Source organism: Balaenoptera musculus, chromosome 3, assembly GCF_009873245.2.
Source record: "Balaenoptera musculus isolate JJ_BM4_2016_0621 chromosome 3, mBalMus1.pri.v3, whole genome shotgun sequence".
Lineage (NCBI taxonomy): Eukaryota > Metazoa > Chordata > Mammalia > Artiodactyla > Balaenopteridae > Balaenoptera > Balaenoptera musculus.
In genome coordinates, this window is record NC_045787.1 from 60,012,912 (window position 1) to 60,023,335 (window position 10,424).

Below are 10,424 nucleotides of genomic sequence, written 5' to 3' on the forward strand. Positions count from 1 at the left end.
ATTTTTGCGTCTATTTTCATCAGTGATATTAGCCTGTAATTTTCTGCTTTTGTGATATCTTTGTCTGGTTTTCGTATGAGGGTGATGGTGGCCTCACAGAATGAGTTTGGAAGTGTTCCTTACACTGCAATTTTTTGGAATAGTTTCAAAAGGATAGGTGTTAACTATTCTTTAAATGTTTGGTAGAATTCACCTGTGAAGCCATCTGGTCCTGGACTTTTGTTTGTTGGGAGTTTACTGATTCAATTTCAGTACTGGTAATTGTTCTGTTCATATTTTCTATTTCTTCCTGGTTCAGTCTGGGGAGATTGTACCTTTCTAAGAAGGTGTCCATTTCTTCTACGTTGTCCATTTTATTAGTGTATAAATTGGTGCTCATAGTAGTCTCCTATGATGCTTTGTATTTCTGTTGTGTTGGTTATAACCTCTTTTTCGTTTTTTTATTTTACAGAGGTATAGTTGATTTACAATGTTGTGGTAATTTTTACTGTACACCAGACTGATTCAGTTTTATACACACATACACACACACACACTTCTTTTTCATATTCTTTTCCATTATGGTTTATGACAGGATATTGAATATAGTTCCCTATGCTATACAGTCAGACCTTGTTGTTTATCCATTCTACACATCATAGTTTGCATCTACTAATCCCAAGCTCCCAATCCATCCCTCCCCAACCCCTCTCCCCCTTGGCAACCACAAGTCTGTTCTCTATATCTGTGAGTCTGTTTCTATTTTGTAGATAAGTTCATTTGTGTCATATTTTACATTCCACATTTAAGTGCTATCATATGGTATTTGTTTTTCTGACTTACTTCACTCAGTATGATAATCTCTAGGTCCATCCATGTTGCTGCACATGGCATTATCCATTTTCATTTCCGATTTTATTGATTTGGGCCTTCTCCCTTTATTTCTTGATAAGTCTAGCTAAAGGTTTATCAATTTTGTTTATCTTTCAAATAACCAGCTTTTAGCTTTATTAATCTTTTCTATTCCTTTTTAGTCTTCATTTCGTTTATTTTTTCTCTGATCTCTTTCATTTCTTTCCTTCTACTAACTTTGGTTTTGTTTGTTCTTCTTTCTCTATTTGCTCATATCCTCTATTTTAGCTACTAGATTTCCATAGGTACTCAAAGGGCTGTGGTTCTCTACTCTGGTTGCATATCAGAATTACTGGGTAGCTTCTGAAAAATATATATTCCTGGTTTCCACCCCAGATTTATTAAAATAATGTCTATGGTTAGAACATAGAAATCAGGGTTTGGGGAAAGTTCCTCAGGTTATTCTCATGAGTAGCAAGGTTTGAGAATCACTGGTCTAGGGATTACATATGTCAATAAAAGTTCATATATATATTTCCGTATGTGATTGTTAGGTTCAAATAAAGGTGCTAGCAGTAAATTCTTATAGAGAACCTACCACAAGTGTCCCAACCAATGCATGAACTCAATAAACATTACTGGTCACAGATTCACTAGAGATGCAAAAAGGAATAATACAAAATTGCTGCCCTCTAAGATCAAGGCAGAATGTACTACACACCAATAAGAGAAGGCCATACACTCTAAGGTATGTTAGTTATGCGCAGCTACCCAATCTAACTGACAGTTCTTAGAGAACTAGGATCTCCCATGATTCATCTCTGTATTCATTTTGAGTGCACTTGATGAAGGAACACTGCCAAGAGTCAGAAGAAGGTTGCCTTCAGTGTGCTATTCCCAAATTGGAGTCTACACACATTTGAAGACAAGACCAAAACAGACTAGCCCTAGGAAAAGGGGGATATAAGATAAGTTAAACAAAAACCCAAGACCACCAAAATTTTAGTCCTGGAAGGACAATCTTCAAGTGAGGCAACATGGCTGCCCTGGTAGCCTAAATTTTATTCTGATTTAGCACATTCTTTGAGGGTTTGTCCACTGCCTCATTACTGTGATCTAAGGAACACTCTTCTGATCTTTAAAGCACTAGTCCAGGGATGAACAATTCCTCCCTTGCTTCCTTTTAGGACAGCTGAGAAAAAACTTTATCAAAGAGTATATTAGAGTAACCTTAAGAAAGCTGAAAGAGTGGGAAGCACTAAGAATCCATCTCTCCACCTAGACAACTATACTGGTAGAAAATGTGTGAACTTTTTTGGAACTATGAAATCTATTAAAAAGCTTGCAGCGAAAGGGCAGACAGCAGAAGCAAGAAGAACTACAAACCTGCAGCCTGTGGAACAAAAACCACATTCACAGAAAGAGAGACAAGATGAAAAGGCAGAGGGCTATGTACCAGAAGAAGGAACAAGATAAAACCCCAGAAAAACAACTAAATGAAGTGAAGATAGACAACCTTCCAGAAAAAGAATTCAGAATAATGACAGTGAAAATGATCCAGGACCTCGGAAAAAGAATGGAGGCAAAGATTGAGAAGATGCAAGAAATGTTTAACAAAGACCTACAAAAATTAAAGAACAAACACCTAGAAGAATTAAAGAACAAACAAACAGAGATGAACAATAACTGAAATGAAAACTACACTAGAAGGAATCAATAGCAGAATAACTGAGGCAGAAGAACGGATAAGTGACCTGGAAGACAGAATGGTGGAATTCACTGCTGCAGAACAAAATAAAGAAAAAAGAATAAAAAGATATGAAGACAGCCCAGGAGACCTATGGGACAACATTAAACGCAACAACATTCGCATTATAGGGGTCCCAGAAGGAGAAGAGAGAGAGAAAGGATCCAAGAAAATATTTGAAGAGATTATAGTCAAAAACTTCCCTAACATGGGAAAGGAAATAGCCACCCAAGTCCAGGAAGCGCAGAGAGTCCCAGGCCGGAAAAACCAAAGGAGAAACATGCCGAAACACACAGTAATAAAATTGGCAAAAATTAAAGACAAAGAAAAATTACTGAAACCAGCAAGGGAAAAACGACAAACAACATACAAGGGAACTCCCATAAGGTTAACAGCTGATTTCTCAGCAGAAATTCTACAAGCCAAAAGCGAGTGGCATGACGTATTTAAAGTGATAAAAGGGAAAAACCTACAACCAAGATTACTCTACCTGGCAAGGATCTCAGTCAGATTTGACGGAGAAATAAAAAGCTTTACAGACAAGCAAAAGCTAAGAGAATTCAGCACCACCAAACCAGCTCTACAACAAATGCTAAAGGAACTTCTAGAGTGGGAAACACAAGAAAAAAAAAGAACCTACAAAAACAAACCCATAACAATTAAGAAAATGGTAATAGGAAGATACATATCGATAATTACCTTAAACGTGAATGGATTAAATGCTCCAACCAAAAGACACAGGCTCGCTGAATGGATACAAAAACAAGATCCATATACATGCTGTCTACAAGAGACCCACTTCACACCTAGGGACACAGACTGAAAGTGAGGGGATGGAAAAAGATATTCCATGCAAATGGAAATCAAAAGAAAGCTGGAGTAGCAATACTCATATCAGATAAAATAGACTTTAAAATAAAGAATGTTACAAGAGACGAGGAAGGACACTACATAATGATCAAGGGATCAATCCAAGAAGAAGATATAACAATTATAAATATATATGCACCCAACACAGGAGCACCTCAATACATAGGGTACCTGCTAACAGCTATAAAAGAGGAAATCGCCAGTAACATAATAATAGTGGGGGACTTGAACACCTCACTTACACCAATGGACAGATCATCCAAACAGAAAATTAATAAGGAAACACAAGCTTTAAAGGACACAATAGACCAAAAGAGATTTAATTGATATTTATAGGACATTCCATCCAAAAACAGCAGATTACACGTTCTTCTCAAGTGCGCACAAAACATTCTCCAGGATAGATCACATCTTGGGTCACAAATTAAGCCTCAGTAAATTTAAGAAAACTGAAACCATATCAAGCATCTTTTCTTACCACAACGCTATGAGATTAGAAATCAATTACAGGGAAAAAAACGTAAAAAACACAGACGCATGGAGGCTAAACAGTACGTTACTAAATAACCAAGAGATCACTGAGGAAATCAAACAATACCTAGAGACAAATGACAATGAAAACACGACAATCCAAAACCTATGGGATGCAGCAAAAGCAGTTCTAACTGGGAAATTCATAGCAATATAAGCCTACCTCAAGAAACAAGAAAAATCTCAAATAAAGAATCTAACCTTACACCTAAAGGAACTAGAGAAAGAAAACAAACAAAACCCAAAGTTAGTAGAAGGAAAGAAATCATAAAGATCAGAGCAGAAATAAACGAAATAGAAACAAAGAAAACAATAGCAAATATCAATAAAACTAAAAGTTGGTTCTTTGAGAAGATAAAATTGATAGCCCTTTAGCCAGACACATCAAGAAAAAGAGGGAGAGGACTCAAATCAATAAAATTAGAAATGAAAAAGGAGAAGTTACAACAGACACCATAGAAACACAAAGCATCCTAAGAGACTACAACAAGCAACTTTATGCCAATAAAATGGACAAGCTGGAATAAATGGACAAATTCTTAGAAAGGTATAACCTTCCAAGACTGAACCAGGAAGAAATAGAAAATATGAACAGACCAATCACAAGGAATGAAATTGAAACTGTGATTAAAAATCTTCCAGCAAACAAAAGTGCAGGACCAGATGGCTTCACAGGTAAATTCTATCAAACATTTAGAGAAGAGCTAACACCAATCCTTCTCAAACTCTTCCAAAAAATTGCAGAGGAAGGAACACTCCCAAACTCATTCTATGAGGCCACCATCACCCTGATACCAAAACCAAAGATACTACAAAAAAAGAAAATTACAGACCAGTATCACTGATGAATATAGATGCAAAAATCCTCAACAAAATACTAGCAAACAGAATCCAACAACACATTAAAAGGATCATACACCATGATCAAGTGGGATTTATCCCTGGGATGCAAAGATTCTTCAATATACGCAAATCAATCAATGTGACACATCATACTAACAAACTGAAGAATAAAAACCATTTGATCATCTCAATAGACGCAGAAAAAGCTTTTGACAAAATTCAACACTCATTTATGATAAAAACTCTCCAGAAAGTGGGCGTAGAGGGAACCTATCTCAACATAATAAAGGCCATATATGACAAACCCACAGCAAACATCATTCTCAATGGTGAAAAACTGAAAGCATTTCCTCTAAGATCAGGAACAAGACAAGGATGTCCACTCTCACCACTATCATTCAACATAGTTTTGGAAGTCCTAGCCACGGCAATCAGAGAAGAAAAAGAAATAAAAGGAATACAAATTGGAAAAGAAGAAGTAAAACTGTCACTGTTTGCAGATGACATGATACTATACATAGAGAATCCTAAAGATGCCACCAGAAAACTACTAGAGCTAATCAATGAATTTGGTAAAGCTTCAGGATACAAAATTAATGCACAGAAATTTCTTGCATTCCTATACACTAATGATGAAAAATCTGAAAGAGAAATTAAGGAAACACTCCCATTTACCACTGAAACAAAAAGAATAAAATACCTAGGGAGACAAAAGACCTGTATGCAGAAAACTATAAGACACTGATGACAGAATTTAAGGATGATACAAACAAATGGAAAGATATACCATGTTCCTGGATTGGAAGAATCAATACTGTGAAAATGACTACACTACCCAAAGCAATCTACAGACTCCATACAATCACTATCAAATTACCAATGGCATCTTTTACAGAAGTAGGAAAAAAAATTTTTTAATTTGTATGGAAACATAAAAGACCCCGAATAGCCAAAGCTGTCTTGAGGGAAAAAAAACAGAGCTGGAGAAATCAGATTCCCTGACTTTAGACTATATTACAAAGCTACAGTAATCAAAACAATATGGTACTGGCAGAAAAACAGAAACATAGATCAATGGAATAGAATAGAAAGCCCAGAGATAAACCCAGGCACCTATGGTCAACTAATCTATGACAAAGGAGACAAGGATATACAATGGAGAAAAAACAGTCTTTTCAATAAGTGGTGCTGGGAAAACTGGACAGCTACATGTAAAAGAATGAAATCAGAACATTCCCTAACACCATACACAAAAATAAACTCAAAATGGATTAGAGACCTTAATGTAAAGCAAGACACTATGAAACTCTTAGAGGAAAACAGGCAGAACACTCTATGACATAAATCACAGCAAGATCCTTTTTGACCCACCTCCTAGAGAAATGGAAATAAAAACAAAACTAACAAATGGGACCTAATGAAACTTAAAAGCTTTTGCACAGCAAAGGAAACCATAAACAAGACGAAAAGACAACCCTCAGCATGGGAGAAAATATTTGTAAATGAATCGACGGACAAAGGGTTTATCTTCAAAATATATAAGCAGCTCATGCAGCTCAATAGTAAAAAAACAAACCACCCAATCAAAAAGTGGACAGAAGACTTAAATAGACATTTCTCCAAAGAAGACAGACAGATGGCAAAGAAGCACATGAAAAGCTGCTCAACATCACTAATCATTAGAGAAACGCAAATCAAAACTACAATGAGGTATCACCTCACACCAGTTAGAATGGGCATCATCAGAAAATTTACAAACAACAAATGCTGGAGAGGGTGTGGAGAAAAGGGAACCCTCTTGCACTGTTGGTGGGAATGTAAACTGATACAGTCACTATGGAGAACAGTATGGAGGTTCCTTAAAAAACTGAATATAGAATTACCATATTACCCAGCAATCCCACTACTGGGCATGTACCCAGAGAAAACCATAATTCAAAAAGAAACATGCACCCCAATGTTCATTGCAGCACTATTTACAATAGCCAGGTCATGGAAGCAACCTAAACACCCATCGACAGACGAACGGATAAAGGAAATGTGTTACATATATAAAATGGAATATTACTCAGCCCTAAAAAAAACGAAATTGGGTCATTTGTAGAGACGTGGATGGATCTAGAGACTGTCATACAGAGTAAAATAGATCAGAAAGAGAAAAACAAATATCGTATATTAACACATATATGTGAAACCTAGAAAAATGGTACAGAAGAACTGGTTTGCAGGGCAGAAATTGAGACACAAATGTAGAGAACAAACGTATTGACACCAAGGGGGGAAAGTGGCGGGGGGTGGGGGTGTGATGAATTGGGAGATTGGGATTGACATGTATATGTATAAAATGGATGACTAATAAGAACCTGATGTATAAAAAATAAATAAAATTCAAAAGCAAAAAAAAAAAGTTTTCAGCTTTTATGGGAAATTTTGGCTAGCACAGAGTCTGGCCACCACTGTTTCAACCCACCTTGACAGAAACTGCTTCCAGGAGATTTAAAGGAACAGTACACATTTGAGTTTTTTTCGCCTGACCTTTTCCCCCTTTTGAAACATTTCCTCATTTGAGAGGAGTTTAGTGAGCTACCACACATGCCCAGGGAAAGACAGAGGCTCAAAAAAGACCAGAAGAGACCTTGAAGCTTTCATCTCAAGCTAATCCCCACCACAGAAACACCTTTCAAGAATTAAAAAAGACAGAAAATTCCCGGTTACAGGGAGAATCTGATTTCCAGAGTTAACACATTGAAAAATTCAAATGTGCAGTTTAAAAAAAAATCACAGGCATACAAAATATCAGGAAAGTATGGCTCATTCAAAGGAACAAAATTAATTGACAGAAACTGACCCTGAGGAAGCTCAGACATTCGACTTACTAGACAAAGACTTTTTAAAAACTGTCTTAAAAAAAACAACAACAAAACTGTTTTACAGAGGCTCAAAGAGCTAAAGGAAGACATGGTCAAAAACAGGAAAACAATATATGAACAAAATGAGAATATCAATAAAAACAAGACATAAAAAGGAATCAAAAGAAATTCTGAGGCTGAAAAATACAACTGAAGTGGAAAATTCACTGGAGAGGTTCAAAAGCAGATTTTACCAGACAGAAGAAAGAAGCAGTGAAGACAGGACAATTGAAATTAGTAAGTTTGAGTAACAGAAAAAGAAAAAAGGATAAAGAAAAGTGAACAGAGCCTAAGGGACGTGTGGAACACCGTCAAGTGGATCAACATATGAACTGTAGTAGTCCCAGAATGTAAAGAAAAAGAAAAAAGGGTAGAAAAAATATTTGAAGAAATAATGGCCGAAAACGGGCCAATTTTGATGAAAGACATAAATCTACAAATCCAAGAAGCTCATTGACCTCTAAATATAGACATGCAATGGAATAGTATTCAGCCATAAGAAGGAATGAAATGTTTGTATTTCTATAACATGATGTAAGTGATATAAGCCAGACACAGAAGGACAAATATTGTATGATTCTATTTATATGAAGTACTTAGAACAGACACATTCATATAGAGAAAAAGTGGAATAGAAGTTACCAGCGGCTGGTATCAGGGGCTGGTACCAGGGGCTGGGAAGGGAGAATTGAGAGTTATTGTTTCATGGATACAGAATTTACATTGAGAATAGTAAAAAATTTTTTAAAAGCTTGAGGTATAGATAACAGTGATCATTATACTACATTGTGAATGTATTTAATGCCACTGAATTGTACACTTACAAATGGCTAAAATGATAAATAGTATGTAATGTTTATTTTACCGGGGGGAAAAAAACAAATAGTACAATGGAACAGAATTTGGAGTCCAGAAATAGAAATATATATATATATATATATATATATATACACATACATACACATATACACACACACATATGGAAACCAATTTTTTACAAAGGTATAAAGTCAGTCAATGGAGAAAAGATATCTTTTCAATAAATGGTGTTAAAAATTTGACATACATACCCAAATGAACTTCAATCTGCATCTCACTCCATATACAAAATTCAACATGTATCACAGGCGTACATGTAAAACCTAAAACTATAAAAGTTCTAGAATAAAACACAGAAAAAAATTTTGTGACCCTGAATTAGGCAAAGACTTCTTAGTTATGGCTTCAAAAGCATGACACTGTACTTCATCAAAATTAACATTTCTGCTCTTCAGAAGACACTGTTAAGAGAATTAAAAGATAAGCCATAAACTGAAGGAAATACTTATAAATCAGTATCTGATGAAGAGTATATACCCAGAACATAAATTATCAAAACATAATAGGGGTCCAATTTGGGGTAAGATGGATTAAACACACAATACCTTTTCTCTCCAAGTGAACACTATAAAACTTGGATACTGCAGCTATTTGAGGATCAGAGAAAAAGTAGGGGGGAAAAGAAAATTCAAAACACTACCAACTCAGCATTTCTTTTTCCTCCAGTAACTCCCACCTCCAGCCTAAATCCAATGCAGCCTCAAATCTAGAAATGAACACAGTCAGGCAGACAGAGAAAGATGCAGGAAAAGCCCTCAATTTCTGTCTAGAAGAGTCAGAAAAGGAACCCTTAAAGTTCAGAGAAAATGGAAGCATCCCTGGGGTGTAGAAGGGTTTGCTCCTTTTTCTCCATTCTCTCATACCATAGACTCCAAGATAGCCAATAGCAATGGTGGCAGCAGCAACAGTGGCTAACAACAGGAGACTGCAGGAGCCAAAACTCTAAGGGAAAACAAACACTTCCTCTTCGTTTGATGGAGTTAATGCAGCAAGATGGTAGATCCAAAGCCTATATCTGTTTTTCTCCCTCTGTCTACCTCCCATCAATTGACACCAGAGGTGGAACAACTGTGGAAATACGTGGTTTCTAATCAGAGATCCAAAAGGGGTGCCCCAAAGAACCAAAAAGCACTGAAAAACATAGTGGAAAGGGGAAAACAGCCACATAAAGTTTTATATTAACTCCTGAGCTCACTCCTCTCACTTGAATATGCATAGATCTTATCCTAATTAGCATACTAAAGACACTGAGAACTAAGCTAACAGATAAAATTTCACTCAGGTCCAAGGCTAACTACTCAGTGGCACACAGGGTACAAATTCAAATACTACTGCTAAGGCTTTAAAAGTGAACCAACATTGGAACCACAGTCACAGGAGAAAGGTTGGAACATGCCAGGTTAACTGCTTACTAAAATAAAAATACCAACATTCCCTAGAGGACTTAACACAGCTTCTTAGTGTCATACAACAAAGGTGCAGAAATTCAATCTGAAATTACTTGGCATATGAAAAAATACAAAAACCTCAACCCACGTGGGAAAACATATTCAAAGATGACAATGACAAGATGATACAAACACTGGAATTATCTGACAAAGACTTCAAAGAACTATTATAAAACTGCTCAAATGGCAACTCTGAACACTCCTGAAACAAATGTTAAAATGGAAAGTAAGAATCAGCAAAGAAACACAATATATAAAATGGAAGAACCAAATGGAAATTTAGAATTAAAAATACAATAATCAAAATTAAAAACTCACTGGATGAACTCAAAAGCAGAATAAAGATGACAGAGAAAAAGTCAGTGA